Here is a 16835-nt window from a genome sequence, read left to right as displayed (position 1 = left end):
TCAGCCTGCCTCTGCCTCTGCCTCTGGGATTAAAGGCGTGTGCCACTATGCCCGGATATTAGTTTCAATGTGTCTCTGTTTAGTTCCTATTTCAATGACCTGTCCATGAGTGTGAGTGGGATGTTGAAATCTCCCACTATTATTGTGTAGGGTTAATGTGTGTTTTGAGCTTTAGTAAAGTATCTTTTATGAATATGGGTGCCCTTACATTTGGGGCATAGATGTTCAGAACTGAAATTTTCTCTTGGTGGATTTTCCCTTTGATGAATATGAAGTGTCCTTCCTCATCACACTTGATAACTTTTGATTGAAAGTCTATTTTATTGGATATTAGGATGGCAACTCCAGCTTGTTTCTTGGGACCATTTGCTTGGAAGACCTTTTTCATCCTTTTACTCTGAGATCGTGTCTGTCTTTGTTATTGAAGAGTGTTTCTTGTATGCAGCAAAGTGCAAGATCTTGTTTGCATATTCAGTGTGTTAGCTTATGTCTTTTTATAGGTGTGTTGAGTCCATTAATATTGAGAGATAATAAAGACAGATGACTGGTGGTTCCTGTTATATTTGGTTTTGTAGGTGGCTTTATGTGCTTGTAGTCCTCTCCTTTTGATTTTGTTGTAAGATGCTTAATATCTTCTTATTTGACTCCTTTTCTTTGGTGTAAATACCTTCCTTGTATTGGAGTTTTCCTTCTAGGATCCTCTGTAGGACTGCATTGGTAGATAGATACTGTTTGAATTTGGTTTTGTCCGGAAATATTTCGGTTTCTCCATCTATGTTGATTGAGAGTTTTGCTGGGTATAGTAGCCAGGGTTGACATTTTTGTTCTATTAGAGACTGCATGAACTCTGACCATGTTATTCTGACTTTCATAGTCTGTTGAGAAGTCTGGTGTATTTCTGATATGTCTACCTTGGTATGTTACTTGGCCCTTTTCCCTTGCAATTTTTAATATTCTTTCTTTGTTCTGTGCATTTGGTGTTTTGATTTTTATGTGATGAGAGGAATTTCTTTCCTAGTCCTATTTATTTGGTGTTCTATAGGCTTCTTGTACTTTTATGGCTATCTCTTTCTTCTATGTTTTCTTCTATGATTTTATTGAAGAAGTTTTCATGTCCTTTGATCTGGGAATCTTCTTTTTCCACTATCCCAGTTATTCTTAGATTTGGTCTTTTCATTGTGTGCTGAATTTCCTGGATGCTTTGGTTAGGAGTTTTTTATTTTTTGAATTTTCTTTGACAGTTGTATTAATCTCTTCTATGATATCTTCTACACCTGAGACTCTCTCTTCTATCTCTTGTATTCTGTTGGTGATACTTACATCTGTAATTCCTGACCTATTTCCTAGGTTTTCCATTTCTAGGTTTGCCTCCAATTGTGTTTTCTTTATTGTTTCTACTTCCACTTTTAGGTCTTGGACCACTTTATGCAATTCCTTCACCTGTTTGATTGTTTTTTTTCCCCCTGAATTTCTTTTAAGGGATTTGTTTCCTCTTTAAGGGCTTCTACCTGTTTACCTGTGTTTTCCTGTATTTCTTTCAGTGAGTTATTTATATCCTCCTTAAAGGACTGTATTATCCTCAGGAGATAGAATTTTAGGTCAGCTTTCTGATTTTTCAGGTGTGTTGGTGTAATTGGAACTTGCAGTGTTGGGAGAACTGTGTTCTGATGATGCACATGTATATTGACTTCTGTTGCTTATGGTCTTGGGCTTGCCTCTTGCCATCTTCCCTGGTGTTTGCTGGACTGGGTGACTGTCTGTAGTCTGCCTCTTTTATTCCTGGATTGGTTCAGCAAGGTGTTTGGGGATGGGGGTGATAGGCCCTGCTCCAAGGGGCAGCTGTGGGAATTCAGGAGGGTTCTTACCAAATGCTCTGAGTTCAGTGGATCTTCTGGGATGCCTCAGGATATGATGTCTTCTGGGGAGCAGACCAGAAAATACAATTTTTATAAAGCAAACAAAAGAATAAACAGCAACCTGTGATCCTCTATTTGTGAGACAGTGAGATGGCTTAGCAGCTAATGATAGTTGTCACCATTTAGAGTTAAATCCCAAGACCTAAATGATGATTTCCAGAAAATTTTCGTATGACTTTTATACATGAATCCTGGAACAGGAGAATTCATACACACACACACACACACACACACACACACACACACACACACACATACACACACACACACACACACACACCATAAAGGCAGAGAAAGGCAGATTCAAATAAAAATGAAGTGGTATTTTTGACTACAGAAAAAGATTTTAAAACTGGGTAACATTAAATTGAAATTTTTCCTGTTCAATAAATAAAACATTAAGCAATGGAAGAATAAATTATAGAGTGGGAAATCTTATTTGAAACATTTGAAACCAATGAGTGATTCATATACAAGATTTGAACACTACAAACCCCAAAGGAAGAATCATCAGAAAATTTGGTAATGAACATTAAATTCAGAAAAGCAAGGATCCAGTAAAGATATGTACAAATCTACAACCTTTGAAGTTATCAGGAAGATAGAAATGAAATTTACAGCTAGAGGGCTGCAGATATTGTAAGTCCACATTTAAAAACATATTGATAATAACAAAAGATTCTAGATTGAATGTGTTTGTATAGTCAAAATTGGTATAGTGAAGCTATAAATCCCCTGCAAGTAATGTTAAGGAATGAGCTGTCTGGAAGTAATTAATTTCCTGAGGGTCATATCCTTAGACAAAAGGACATCAAATAGTTTAATCCATCTTCCAGGGCATAGAAAAGAAAAAAGAAAAAATGGTTCCATAAGCAAAACAAGTCTTCCAGAGTGGTTGTACAAGTTTCAATCCTACCAACAATGGAGGAGTGTTCCTCTTTCTCCATATCCTCACCAGCATCTGCTGTCACCTGAATTTTTGATCTTAGCCATTCTGACTGGTGTGAGGTGGAATCTCAGGGTTGCTTTGATTTGCATTTCCCTGATGATTAAGGATGCTGAACCTTTTTTCAGGTGCTTCTCAGCCATTTGGTATTCCTCAGGTGAGAATTCTTTGTTTAGCTCTGAGCCCCATTTTTTAATGGGGTTATTGTGGTTCCTCAGAAAATTGGACATAGTACTACTGGAGGATCCTGCAATACCTCTCCTGAGCATATATCCAGAAGATGTTCCAACTGGTAATAAAACATGCTCCACTATGTTCATAGCAGCCTTATTTATAATAGCCAGAAGCTGGAAAGATCCCAAATGCCCCTCAACAGAGGAATGGATACGAAAATGTGGTACATTTACAAAATGGAGTACTACTCAGCTATTAAAAAGAATGAATTTGTGAAATTCCTAGGCAAATGGATGGACCTGGAGGGCATCATTCTGAGTTAGGTAACCCAATCACAAAAGAACTCACATGATATGCACTCACTGATAAGTGGATATTAGCCCAGAAACTTAGAATACCCAAGATACAAGATACCATTTGCAAAACACATGAAACTCAAGAAGAACGAAGACCAAAGTGTGGACACTTTGCCCCTTCTTAGAATTGGGAACAAAACACCCTTGGAAGAAGTTACAGAGACAAAGTTTGGAGCTGCAAGGAAAGGATGGACCATCTAGAGACTGCCATACCCAGGGATCCATCCCATAATCAGCCTCCAAACGCTGACACCATTGCATACACTAGCAAGATTTTGCTGAAAGGACCCAGATATAGCTGTCTCTTGAGAGGCTATGCCGAGGCCTGAGGCCTAACAAACACAGAAGTAGATACTCACAGTCAGCTATTGGATGGATCACAGGGCCTCCTATGGAGGAGCTCGAGAAAGTACCCAAGGAGCTAAAGGGGTCTGCAACCCTATAGGTGGAACAACAATATGAACTAACCAGTTACACGCCCCCCTTGCCCCCCGAGCTCGTGTATCTAGCAGCATATGTATCAGAAGATGGCGTAGTCGGCCATCATTGAAAAGAGAGGCCCATTGGTCTTGCACACTTTATATGCCTCAGCACAGGGGAATGCCAGGGACAAGAAGTGGGAGTGCATGGGTAGGCGAGTGGGCGGGGCTGTATGGGGGACTTTTGGGATAGCATTGGAAGTAAATGAAGAAATTGCCTACAGAAAAAAAAAACTGTGAAAAAAAAACACAAAACAAGAGTCTTCGAAATAAAACGTATCCTTTTTGGCATCTTGATTCTGCAATTCTTGGGCTTCAGATCACAATCTCTCAGTGTATGGCATTTTTGTCTGAGTTGACAAATTCAGCAAATTTCAAGGATGGGACATATTAAAAATGTTGACAAGCAGTGAGGCTGCTCATTCTTGCTGATCGTGAGTATGGGCCGACTCCGTGGCTTAGTTATCACATCTTTGAGGAACTACACTCATACAGATTCCAGGTAATCAACTAAATTACTGCCAGTTAGCTTTACCTACACTACAAAAAATGTAAAAAATAATAACAATGTATGAGAATGAAAATAAACACAGTACAACTACATTCACTCTTGTCAATCTCATAACACAGTGAAGAGAGTGGATGCTAAAAATACTACACATCCTCTGAATGCCATGTTCAGAGCTGCAGGTTTCGGAATGGAACTGAAGAGAAAACTTGAAAGGCATATTAGTGATGCCCTAGTTTTCCAACTTAGGTGTTTTCACACAAATATTATTTTTTATAATTTCCAAAGAGTTTCCGTTCAAATTGAGAAAGTTTTACACTGAAAAATTTAGCCTTTCAAAGGATGGAGTTGAGGGCTGGCAGGATGGCTCGGCATGTCAGAGCACTTGCTGCAGGAGCGTGTGGAGCAGATTTCTTCTCTTTAAACTGGCCCTTTGCCACCACCTCCCTTTTCAGTTAAAATGCTAGAGCTACATTGCAAATGAAACTGGAAGACAGCAAAATTAAGGACAATTGTGGCTGAAAGCCCTTTAAAACTCGATTTTAGCAAGCCCTGAGTTCTATATACCAACTTGATTGAACCAAAATAAAAGGTTACTTTCTTTCTGATCACAACTAACATCTTACACAAGACTGGAGAGTGGTTGGACATTTAATGGAAATCCTTGAACATGGTTGATGTAGAGCAAATATGAGGAATCTTTGCAGCTTCTGGTCATTCTGCCTTCCCTTTAATTCTGTGCACTTCTCAGTCTCCTTTTACGATGTCTCCTTTCTCCCATGAATGGGTCAAAGACAGCTTCTGCTGGTAGAAACCATTACAATCACCTGAAACACAATGCAACTTTCCTCACGTCCAGTTTCTATAATGAAATACCACAGACTTTTTGACTCAAACAAGAGGAAACTATCTGCTTTAGATCTATTGTCCTTTGGAAGCTGGTAAGTCCAACATGAAGAGAATGAACAAGTTTGCTCCATTATTAGGCACTGTTGCTTGCAGAGGGCCTCCATTCCACAGGGCATCCTTCTCCACTGTCAGTTTGAGGAATTTGTGTCTACTACTATAAGAGAGCAACTATGATCATCCTAATGAATTTATTTGGCTTAAATTACCTCCCAGCATCCCATCTCTGAGTGCTTTCACATTGGGGCTTCAGGATTTGATATGTAGAACTGGCTAAAGTGTATAAAGACACCCATTCTGTAAAGAACTGTTATATGAGACAAATGAAACAAACTGTCATTGTTTGACTTTAATAGTTTATAGATTATCTGTGTTGGAGATAAATTTTGAATTGTGTAGAATATAATAAAAAATTCAACTTAAGGTGTTAGGACTAGCACAGGCTATGGCTGCTGAGGAAGGATATGTCAGAAAAATGCAGCTTTTCAGGTTTCTCAAAATTCTTTCATCCATTCTTCACACATATATTATCTTATTTTTTGCTTATGAAGGATTAGACATAAAAAAACAAAAGAAACTTATAATTAAAAGTTCATGTGACTAGCTTTATTAATATTCACTCTACAATGAAACATTCAGAGGTGGCATATGAGGTTCCTTTTAAACTTGTGTTTCAGGTATGTATGTCCAGAGAACTGAATGTATAAAACCCGGAACTGTGTTATTATAAAGGTCTCTTAATAACATTCATTATTAACCAGCTCATGAAGTCTATTTTAATAGAATTGAATACCAAATTAAAGCGGACTTATGAAAGATCAATATTATTATTATATTAATATCAGAATCTTTAATAATTTCCTTCAGTATGCCTGAAAAGTAGTAACAATTTTGAGCTGAAATAACATAAATATGTATTTATATAAATAGCTATGGAGATGGGCCTGTGATTAAAATATTGCTAAGCAAGTGTGAGGACAGGAGTTTTCCTGAGCACCCACAAATGACAGGTGGGCATGGCAGTCTACACATGATTTCAGTGTTGAGGAGATCCCTGGAGCAATCTGACTAGCCACATCAGTCATTTTGATGAGCTTTAGGTTCAATTAGGAGATCCTACTTCAATCATGAGGATGACACTGTACACCAAACTCACACCTCCACACATGTGCATACATATGTGCCCACACACATGCAAAAGTACACACATATATGCTTACCAAATAAGAAAAATTAAATGATATCTATTATGTCCAGGCAGGTAAACCACAGATTCAAGACTAAATAAAATTCTTTTGTTTTCCTTTTTTTTTAAATTATTTTTTTAATTAGGTATTTTCTTCATTTACATTTCCAGTGCTACCCTGAAAGTCCCCAAAACCTCCCACTCCAATACCCTCCCCCCACACACTCCCACTTCTTGGCCCTAGCCTTCCCCTGTACTGAGGCATGTAAAGTTTGCAAGACCAAGGGGCCTCTCTTTCCACTGATAGCCGACTAGGCCATCTTCTGATACATATGCAGCTAGAGACATGAGCTCCAGGGGGTACTAGTTTGTTTATATTGTTGTTCCACCTATAGGGTTGCAGACCCCTTCAGCTCACTGGATACTTTCTCTAGCTCCTCCACTGGGGGTCCTGTGTTCCATGTAATAGTTGACTATGAGCATCAACTTCTGTGTTTGCTAGGCCCCTGCATAGCCTCGCAAGAGATGGCTATATCAGGGTTCTTTCAGCAAATTCTTGCTAGTGTGTGCAATGGTGTCAGTGATTGGAGGCTGATTATGGGATGGATCCCCGGGTATGGCAGTCTCTAGATGGTCCATCCTTTTGTTTCAGCTCCAAACTTTGTCTCTGTAACTCCTTCCATGGGTGTTTTGTTCCCAATTCTAAGAAGGGACAAAGTGTCCACACTTTGGTCTACCTTCTTGAATATCATGTATTTTGCAAATTATATCTTGTATCTTGGGTATTCTAAGTTTCTGGGCTAATATCCACTTATCAGTGAGTACATATCATGTGAGTTCTTTTGGGATTGGATTACTTCACTCAGAATGATGTCCTCCAGGTTCATCCATTTGCCTAGGAATTTCATAAATTCATTCTTTTTAATAGCTGAGTAGTACTCCATTGTGTAAATGTACCACATTGTCTGTATCCATTCCTCTGTTGAGGGGCATTTGGGATCTTTCCAGCTTCTGGCTATTATAAATAAGGCTGCTATGAACATAGTTGAGCATGTGTCCTTCTTACTGGTTAAAACATCTTCTGGATATATGTCCAGGAGAGGTATTGCGAGATCCTCCTGTAGTATTATGTCCCATTTTCTGAGGAACCACCAGACTGATTTCGAGAGTGGTTGTACAAGCTTGCATTCCACCAACAATGGAGGAGTGTTCCTCTTTCTCCACATCCTCGCCAGCATCTGCTGTCACCTGAATTTTTGACCTTAGCCATTCTGGCTGGTGTGAGTTGGAATCTCAGGGTTGTTTTGATTTGCATTTCCCTGATGATTAAGGATGCTGAACATGTTTTCAGGTGCTTCTCAGCCATTCGGTATTCCTCAGGTGAAAATTCTTTGTTTAGCTCTGAGCCCCATTTTTTAATGGGGTTATTTGAATTTCAGGAGTCCACCTTCTTGAGTCCTTTATATATATTAGATCTTAGTCCCCTATCTGATTTAGGATTGGTAAATATCCTTTACCAATCTGTTGGTGGCCTTTTTGTCTTATTGACAGTGTCTTTTGCCTTACAGAAACTTTGCAATTTTATGAGGTCCCATTTGTCAATTCTCAATCTTACAGCACAAGCCATTGCTGTTCTATTCAGGAATTTTTCCCCTGTCTCCATATCTTCGAGGCTTTTCCCCACTTTCTCCTCTATAAGTTTCAGTGTCTCTGGTTTTATGTGGAGTTCCTTGATCCACTTAGATTTGACCTCAGTACAAGGAGATAGGAAGGGATCAATTCCCATTCTTCTACATGATAACCACAAGTCAAGCCAGCACCATTTGTTGAAGATGCTGTCTTTTTTCCACTGGATGGCTTTAGCTCTCTTGTCAAAGATCAAGTGGCCATGGATGTGTGGGTTCATTTCTTGGTCTTCAATTCTATTCCATTATTCTACTTGTCTGTCGCTATACCAGTACCATGCAGTTTTTATCACAATTGCTCTATAGTACAGTTTAAGGTCAGGCATGGTTATTCCACCAGAGGTTCTTTTATCCTTGAGAAGAGTTTTTGCTATCCTAGGTTTTTTGTTATTCCAGATGAATTTGCAAATTACCCTTTCTAATTCTTGAAGAATTGAGTTGGAATTTTGATGGGGATTGCATTGACTCTGTAGATTGCTTTTGGCAAGATAGCCATTTTTACTATATTGATTCTGCCCATCCATGAGCATGGGAGATCTTTCCATCTTCAGAGATCATCATTAATTTCTTTCTTCAGAGACTTGAAGTTTTTATCATACAGATCTTTCACTTCCTTAGAGTAACACCAAGGTATTTTATATTATTTGAGACTATTGAGAAGGGTGTTGTTTCATTAATTTCTCTCTCAGTCTGTTTATCCTTTGTGTAGAGAAAGGCCATTGACATGTTTGAGTTAATTTTATATCCAGCTACTTCACTGAAGCTGTTTATCAGGTTTAGGAGTTCTCTGGTGGAGTTTTTAGGGTCATTTATATATATTATCATATCATCTGTACAAAGTGATATTTTGATTTCTTCCTTTCCAATTTGTATCCCCTTGATCTCCTTTTGTTGTCAAATTGCTCTGGCTAGGACTTCAAGTACAATGTTGAATAGGTAGGGAGAAAGTGGACAGCCTTGTCTAGCCCCTGATTTTAGTGGGATTGCTTCCAGCTTCTCACCATTTACTTTGATGTTGGCTGCTGGTTTGCTGTAGATTGCTTTTATCATGTTTAGGTATGGGCCTTGAATTCCTAATCTTTGCAAGACTTTTACCATGAATGGGTCTTGGATTTTGTTAAATCTTTTTTCTGCATCTAAGGAGATGATCATGAGGTTTTTGTCTTTGAGTTTGTTTATGTAGTGGATTACTTTGATGGATTTCCATATATTAAATGATCCCTTCATCCCTGGAATGAAACCTACTTGGTCAGGATGGATGATTGTTTTAATGTGTTCTTGGATTCGGTTGGCAAGAATTTTATTGAGTATTTTTGCATCGATATTCATAAGGGAAATTGGTCCAAAGTTCTCTATCTTTGTTGGGTCTTTCTGTGGTTTAGGTATCAGAGTAATTGTGACTTCATAGAATGAATTGGTTAGGGTACCTTCTGCTTCTATTTTGTGGAATAGTTTGTGAAGAACTGGAATTAGATCTTCTTTGAATGTCTACTAGAACTCTGCACTAAATCCATCTAATCCTGAACTTTTTTTTTGGTTGGGAGACGATTAATGACTGCTTCTATTTCATTAGGGGATATAGGGGATATAGGACTGTTTAAGTCATTAATATGATCCTGATTTAAATTTGGTACCTGGTATTTGTCTATAAATTTGTTCATTTCATCCAGATTCTACTTTTGTAGAAGGATCTGATGGTGTTTTGGATTTCTTCAGGATCTGATTTTATGTCTCCCTTTTCATTTGTGATTTTGTTAATTAGGATGCTGTTCCTGAGCCCTCTAGTTATTCTAGCTAAGGGTTTAACAATCTTGTTGATATTCTCAAAGAACCATCTCCTTGTTTGGTTGATTCTTTGAATAGTTCTTCTTGTTTCCACTTGGTTGAATTCGCCCCTGAGTTTGATTATTTCCTGCCTTCTACTCCTCTTGGGTGAATTTGCTTCCTTTTGTTCTAGAGCTTTTAGGTGTGTTGCCTCTAGTTTCTTTTTGGAGGCACACAGAGCTATGAGTTTTCCTCTTAGAAATGCTTTCATTGTGTCCCATAAGTTTGGGTACATTGTGGCTTCATTTTCATTAAACTCTAAAAAGTCTTTAATTTCTTTCTTTATTCCTTCCTTGACCAAGGTATCATTGAGAAGAGTGTTGTTCAGTTTCCACATGAATGTTGGCTTTCTATTATTTATATTGTTATTGAAGATCAGCCTTAGTCCATGGTGATCTGATAGGATGCATGAGACAATTTAAATATTTTTGTATTTGTTGAGGCCTGTTTTGTGACCAATTGTATGGTCAATTTTGGAGAAGGTATCATTAGGTGCTGAGAAGAAGGTATATCCTTTTGTTTTAGGATAAAATGTTCTGTAGATATCTGTTAAATCCATTTGTTTCATAACTTCTCTTAGTTTCCACTGTGTTCCTGTTTATTTTACTTTTCCATGATCTGTCCATTGATGAGAGTGGTGTGTTGAAGTCTCCCACTATTATTGTGTGAGGTGCAATATGTGTTTTGAGCTTTACTAAAGTCTCTTTAATGAATGTGGCTGCCTTTGCATTTGGAGCATAGATATTCAGAAATCGGAGTTCCTTTTTGGAAGATTTTATCTTTGATGAGTATGAAGTCCCACTCCTTGTCTTTTTTGATAACTTTGGGTTAGAAGTCAATTTTATTAGATATTAGAATAGCTACTCCAGCTGATTTCTTCTGATCATTTGCTTGGAAAATTGTTTTTCAGCCTTTCACTCTGAGATAGTGTCTGTATTTTTCCCTGAGATGGATTTCCTGTAAGCAGCAAAATGTTGGGTCCTGTTTGTGTAGCCAGTCTGTTAGTCTATGTCTTTTTATTGGGGAATTGAGTCCATTAATATTAAGAGATATTAAGGAAAAGTAATTGTTGCTTCCTGCTATTTTTGTTGTTAGAGTTGGCAATCTGTTCTTGTGGCTGTCTTCTTTTTGGTTTGTTGAGGGATTACTTTCTTGCTTTTTCTAGGACGTGGTTTCCGTCCTTGTATTGGTAATTTTCTGTTATTGTCCTTTGAAGGGCTGGATTCATGGAAAGATAATGTGTGAATTTGTTTTTATCATGGAATACTTTGGTTTCTCCATCTATGGTAATTGAAAGTTTGGCTGTGTATAATAGCCTTGGCTGGCCTTTGTGTTCTCTTAGTGTCTGTATAACATCTGTCCAGGATCATCTGGCTTTCATAGTCTCTGGTGAAAAGTCTGGTGTAATTCTGATAGGCCTGCCTTTATATGTTACTTGACCTTTTCCCCTTACTTCTTTTAATATTCTATCTTTATTTAGTGCATTTGTTGTTCTGATTATTATGTGTCAGAAGGAATTTCTTTTCTAGTCCAGTCTATTTGGAGTTCGGTAGGCTTCTTGTATGTTCATGGGCATCTCTTTCTTTAGGTTTGGGAAGTTTTCTTCTATAATTTTGTTGAAGATATTTGCCGGTCCTTTAAGTTGAAAATCTTCATTCTCATCAATTCTTATTATCCCTAGGTTTGGTCTTCTCATTGTGTCCTGGATTTCCTGGATGTTTTGAGGTAGGATCTTTTTGCATTTTGCATTTTCTTTGATTGTTGTGCTGATGTTCTCTATGGAATCTTCTGCACCTGAGATCCTCTCTTCCATCTATTGTATTCTGATGCTGATGCTCACATCTATGGTTCCAGATTTCTTTCCTAGGGTTTCTATCTCCAGCGTTGCCTCACTTCAGGTTGTCTTTATTGTGTCTACTTCCCTTTCTAGGTCTTGTATGGTTTTGTTCATTTCCATCACCTGCTTGGATGTGTTTTCCTGTTTTTCTTTAAGGACTTCCACCTCTTTGGTTGTGTTTTCCTGTTTTTCCTTAAGGACTTGTAACTCTTTAGCAGTGTTCTCATGTATTTCTTTAAGTGAGTTATTAAAGTCCTTCTTGATGTCCTCTACCATCATTATGAGATATGCTTTTAAATCTGGGTCTAGCTTTTTGGGTGTGTTAGGGTACCCAGATCTGGCTGAGGTGGGAGAGCTGGGTCTGATGATGGTGGGTGGTCTTCTTATCTGTTAGTAAGTTTCTTACCTTTGCCTTTTGCCATCTGGTAATCTCTGGAGTTAGTTGTTGTAGTTGTCTCTGGTTAGATCTTGTTCCTCTTGTGATTCTGTTAGCCTCTATCAGCAGACCTGTATATCTAGATCTCTCCTGAGTTTCAGTGGTTAGAGCACTCTCTGCAGTCAAACTCTCCTCTTACAAGGAAGGTGGACAGATATCTGGCATTCGGACCTGCCTCCTGGTAGAAGATGAAGGCCCGAAACAGGGCTTGTCCCAGAATCTGTGTAGCTTCTGTATCCACACTCTTACCCACCTGTACAGAGTAATCTCGACAGGATTCAGGAAACAAGATGTCTCCCCCAGATGCTGTGGCAAAGCCCTCCTGGGTGAGCCAGATACCTCTCCTCTGGCAGGGAAGGTGCCCGGATGTCTGGAGCCTGAAACAAGGTCTGTCCCAGAAGCTCTGTGGCTTCTGCCTATCCCAGAAGCTGCTAGCCTCTGCATTCCACACTCTTACCTGCACAGACTAGTCTTGGCAGAATCCAGGAACCAAGATGGCTCCCCCAGATGCTGTGGTAAAGCCCTCCCTGGCAGAGTGGACACCTCTCCTCTGGCAGGGAAGATGCCCGGATGTCTGGAGCCCAAAACATGGTCTGCCCCAGAAGCTCTGTGGCTTCTGCCTGTCCAGAAGCTGTTAGCTTCTGTAGTCCACACTCTCCCCTGTGCAGACTAGTCTAGGTGGAATCCAGGAGCCAAGATGGCTCCCCCAGATGCTGTGGCAAAGCCCTCCTGAGTTGGGCAGACACCTCTCCTCTGGCAGGGAAGGTGCCCAGGTGTCTGGAGCCCAAAACAAGGTCTGCCCAGAAGCTCTGTGGCTTCTGCCTGTCCCAGAAGCTGTTAGCCTCTGCAGTCCACACTCACCTGCACAGACCAGTCTTTGCAGAATCGGGGACCCCAAGATGGCTCTCCCAGATGGTGTGGTAAAGCCCTCCCGGGTGGGGCAGACACCTCTCCTAAATAAAATTCTATCTTACATATATTCTATACATACAGAATAAAAGCTAAACTATAGAGGGATTTGATAATGATGGTGGAAAGAAACTATAGATAAAGTGTGATAATAAAGATAGTAACACAGGTGGCAGAGGGGGATGAAATAAAACCTGTTACTGGAAGACAACCTTGGAAATTTGCTTTTCAAGAAAATTTGATAATTTATGTCACAATCAGAAATGTTATGTTACATTTTTTAACAAAAATTAAATATTTAACATTTTCATTTAAAACTCTAGATGTTCACACACACACACAATGATGAAGACTAATATATGATGTCTCCCCCAGAATGAAGATAATACAGATTAGGGATTTCCCCAAATTCATTTCACTAATTTTCAAGAGCATTAAATATATCTCAGCAACTACATATTTAGTAGACTACTTACTCTGTAGTTTCTGAAGTCTTTGCAGTTCTGCCCACTTAGTTGTTTGCCCAGTAACACAAACTATCCAATGCCATGGATGTTTAAGTGCATGGCCTTTTCTATTTTGAGGTTTTTCAATTTAATTCACATTTGAGACACCCTACCTTCCCTTCAGACTCATCCACTACACTGGACATGTACTTCACAAAGAGGCTACCTTCCTATGGAAACCTACCTTCAAATGATTATTTCTGTCTGATGTTACAGAAAAAGCTTCCACAACAGGTAAATATCCTTCCTACACAACTCAGCTCTTACCACAATTGATGTCATATAGTATTGTAGCTGCTTCAAACATTCTTGTTACTCTTCCTCAGCCTCTATCACACCCTAACTTTCCAGACAATGAGAAAGATGAAGCTTTGAAGGTGCTTTGATCTACTTCAACATCAAGAGGCAGAACCCAAAACAAACAGAGAATAGGAAAAGGTGTCAGGAAACCAGTCTTGTGTCTGCTCATTCCCTTGCCTAAAAGTAGTAGAAATGTAGGCAGATCAATTCATGTGAGGGAAGGGCCAGGGGCTGATGTGTTTCTTCAACTCATTATCAGAGTGCTCAGCATTCAGATAGAAGTTAAAAACAGAGCAAAGTTGATGAGGATTAAACAACTCTGTGTTTCACTGGAATTAAGTATGATTGCAGTAGTCACTGAAAGCATGAGTGTAGTTTCCTTTTGTCTTTTAGCTCCAAGGAATCAATCATTAAAAATGGAGGTTTTTTTGTTTTGTTTTCTTTTTTTAAACCATAGAAGGAACAAAGAAACAATGGCATTTTTTCTTGTTAAAACTAGAACACATAAGTTTCTTTTTTTGCCGGAAGCTCCTTTCTTCTTTACACTATCTAGATTTTTGATGGTATATTTGAAAGATGAAACCCTGGGAAGTGATTTCATAATGCAAGTTTATTACTTTCCTGCTGTAATAAAAAAGGACAAGTAGGAGATTCCATCTCACTGCTTGTTGTTTAAACTTCCAATGTGAATGGCGCTTGCAAGTGCTGAGAGTAACATACAGTGTTTTCCGCACAGTCCTTTACTATAGCAATCCTACTTTGTTACTGTTTGGATCTTCAGAGTACTTACAGCATGAAAAGATAAGTTAATTGGCTTTAAAATTGACAATGTACATAAAAATCTTGCATTTTGCAATCATGCCAGATATTTAATAATGTTAATAGCTCTTCACTTATTGTAAAAGCTTTTAAAAAATGATACAATCTTGTTTTAAAAACCTTTACATATTTTAGTAAATATATATTGTTTCAAGTGGTGGCCGTATAGTATAAACTGTGCATTATCTACTTTGCCAGCTTTCAAATGCCATTTCATGGGTGAATACCTTAAAGTAGTATTTCCTCCCTTTTATATGCTGTTTTGTAATATTTTATAAATCTCTATAGTGTCAAAACTCTATATTACATCCCTCTTTGCATTTTCTTTTAGATAAATTAAAAATATGAAAAAATAATTTTTTCCATGATTTTGTGTTGTTCTTTATTTTTGGAGAGTTCCTAATTTCAGTTTTGTACTATTACCTGCCCCCTGCCTGTAGTATTGCCTTAACAAGCATATGTCTAAAGGCAGCAAATTATTAAGACTTTTATCTGCTTGAAAATATCTATATTTTATATTTATTTTAGATAGACAATTTAAGGTATTCTTGAAATTTCTTTCACAACTAATGATGCTACTCTAAGTTATTATGAACTACATATTTTGTAGTAAGTGTGAGGGGAGTATTATCGTTGCCCCTTTATGGTCTAACATCAAGTGTACTTACCTTTTGTCCTGCTTGGTCTGTTCATGTGTCCATTGAAGGAACTCTACCATGTAGAGTACCACTGTCTTCTTCATTGCAGAATTTTCCAGTGTGATCAGACTGCCATGTTCAGCACATTTTCTGTCAGGTTCCTCCTATAACTGACAATTTAATGCCTGAGTCATTTAGATGGTAGAGTTTCTGGGTCCAAATGGTGAATAAGCACTTGAAGATACTCTGTGTGTGTGTGTGTGTGTGTGTGTGTGTCCTTAATTTTTTTTAGTAGATATTTTATTTATATTTCAAATGTTATCCCCTTTCTTGGTTTCCCTTCTCCCCTCCCCCTGCTCACCAACCCATCCAGTCCCACTTCCTAGCCCTGGCATTCCCGTACACTGGGGCATAGAGCCTTCACAGGACCAAGAGCCTCTTCTCCCACTGATGACTGATTAGGCCACCCTCTGCTCCATATGCAGCTGGAGCCATGAGTCCCTCCATGTGTACTCTTTGGTTGGTGGTTTAGTCTCTGGGAGCACTAGGGGTACTGGTTGGTTCATCTTGTTGTTCCTCCTATGGGGCTGCAAACCACTTCAGTTCCTTGAGTCTTTTCTCTAGCTCCTCCATTGCAGACCCTGTGCTTAACCCAATGGATGGCTGAGAGCATCCACCTCTGTATTTGTCAGACACTGGTAGAGCCTCTCAGGAGACAGCTATATCAGGCTTCTGTCAGCAAGTACTTGTTGGCATCCACAATAGTGTCTGGGTTTGGTGACTGTATATGGGATAGATCCCCAGATGAGGTAGTTTCTAGATGTCCTTTCCTTCCATCTCCGCTCCACACATTGTCTCTGTAACTCTTAAAGAGACTCTTGACATAAATATTCAGCAGAAAAATCCAAACTGAAACCAGAGGTTACTACTCCTTATAAACTAGATTGACTGGAATTTAGAAGTCCAAAAATACTAAATATTGTTTACAACATCAAGAAGTAAGGACACCCTTTCACATTACTGAGAATGTAAAATAAATACTATATCTGCTTTGGAAAATGCTGTCACTCACTCAGATTACTAACTATGAAATTATTAGAGGACTTGGCAATTCTACACTTGATCTTAGCCAAAAGGCCGAGAAGCGATGGACTTGGCAATTCTACATCTAGTTATGTATCCAAGAGAATGAGAACGCATAGAAACACGGAAAAAAATTAGAAGACGCAAAGAAATTTAATGAAGGACTGGTGTCTTTCTTATAAGAAACATGGAATATAGTATGTATTTTTTCAGAAAAGCCAAGGAGGTTTGTTTTTTTATTTTTTATTTTTTTATTTTCTATTTTATTTTTTGCAAGAAAGTTGCAGGACCACACAGAGTTTTTATTTTTTAATTATTATTGTTCTT

The 16835-nt window shown here is 38.6% G+C and overlaps 1 pseudogene; it reads right to left on the bottom strand.

Moving 5' to 3' along the window:
* Positions 1-16423: 16423 nt before the first annotated feature.
* Positions 16424-16574, bottom strand: LOC115030558 (U2 spliceosomal RNA; annotated as a pseudogene).
* Positions 16575-16835: the final 261 nt, after the last annotated feature.

Source organism: Mus caroli, unplaced genomic scaffold, assembly GCF_978045245.1.
Source record: "Mus caroli unplaced genomic scaffold, Mus_caroli_1 scaffold_2, whole genome shotgun sequence".
In the NCBI taxonomy this organism is placed as follows: domain Eukaryota; kingdom Metazoa; phylum Chordata; class Mammalia; order Rodentia; family Muridae; genus Mus; species Mus caroli.
Note: the sequence above shows the minus strand (reverse complement) of the source record. Positions and strands in the feature narration are given on the sequence as shown.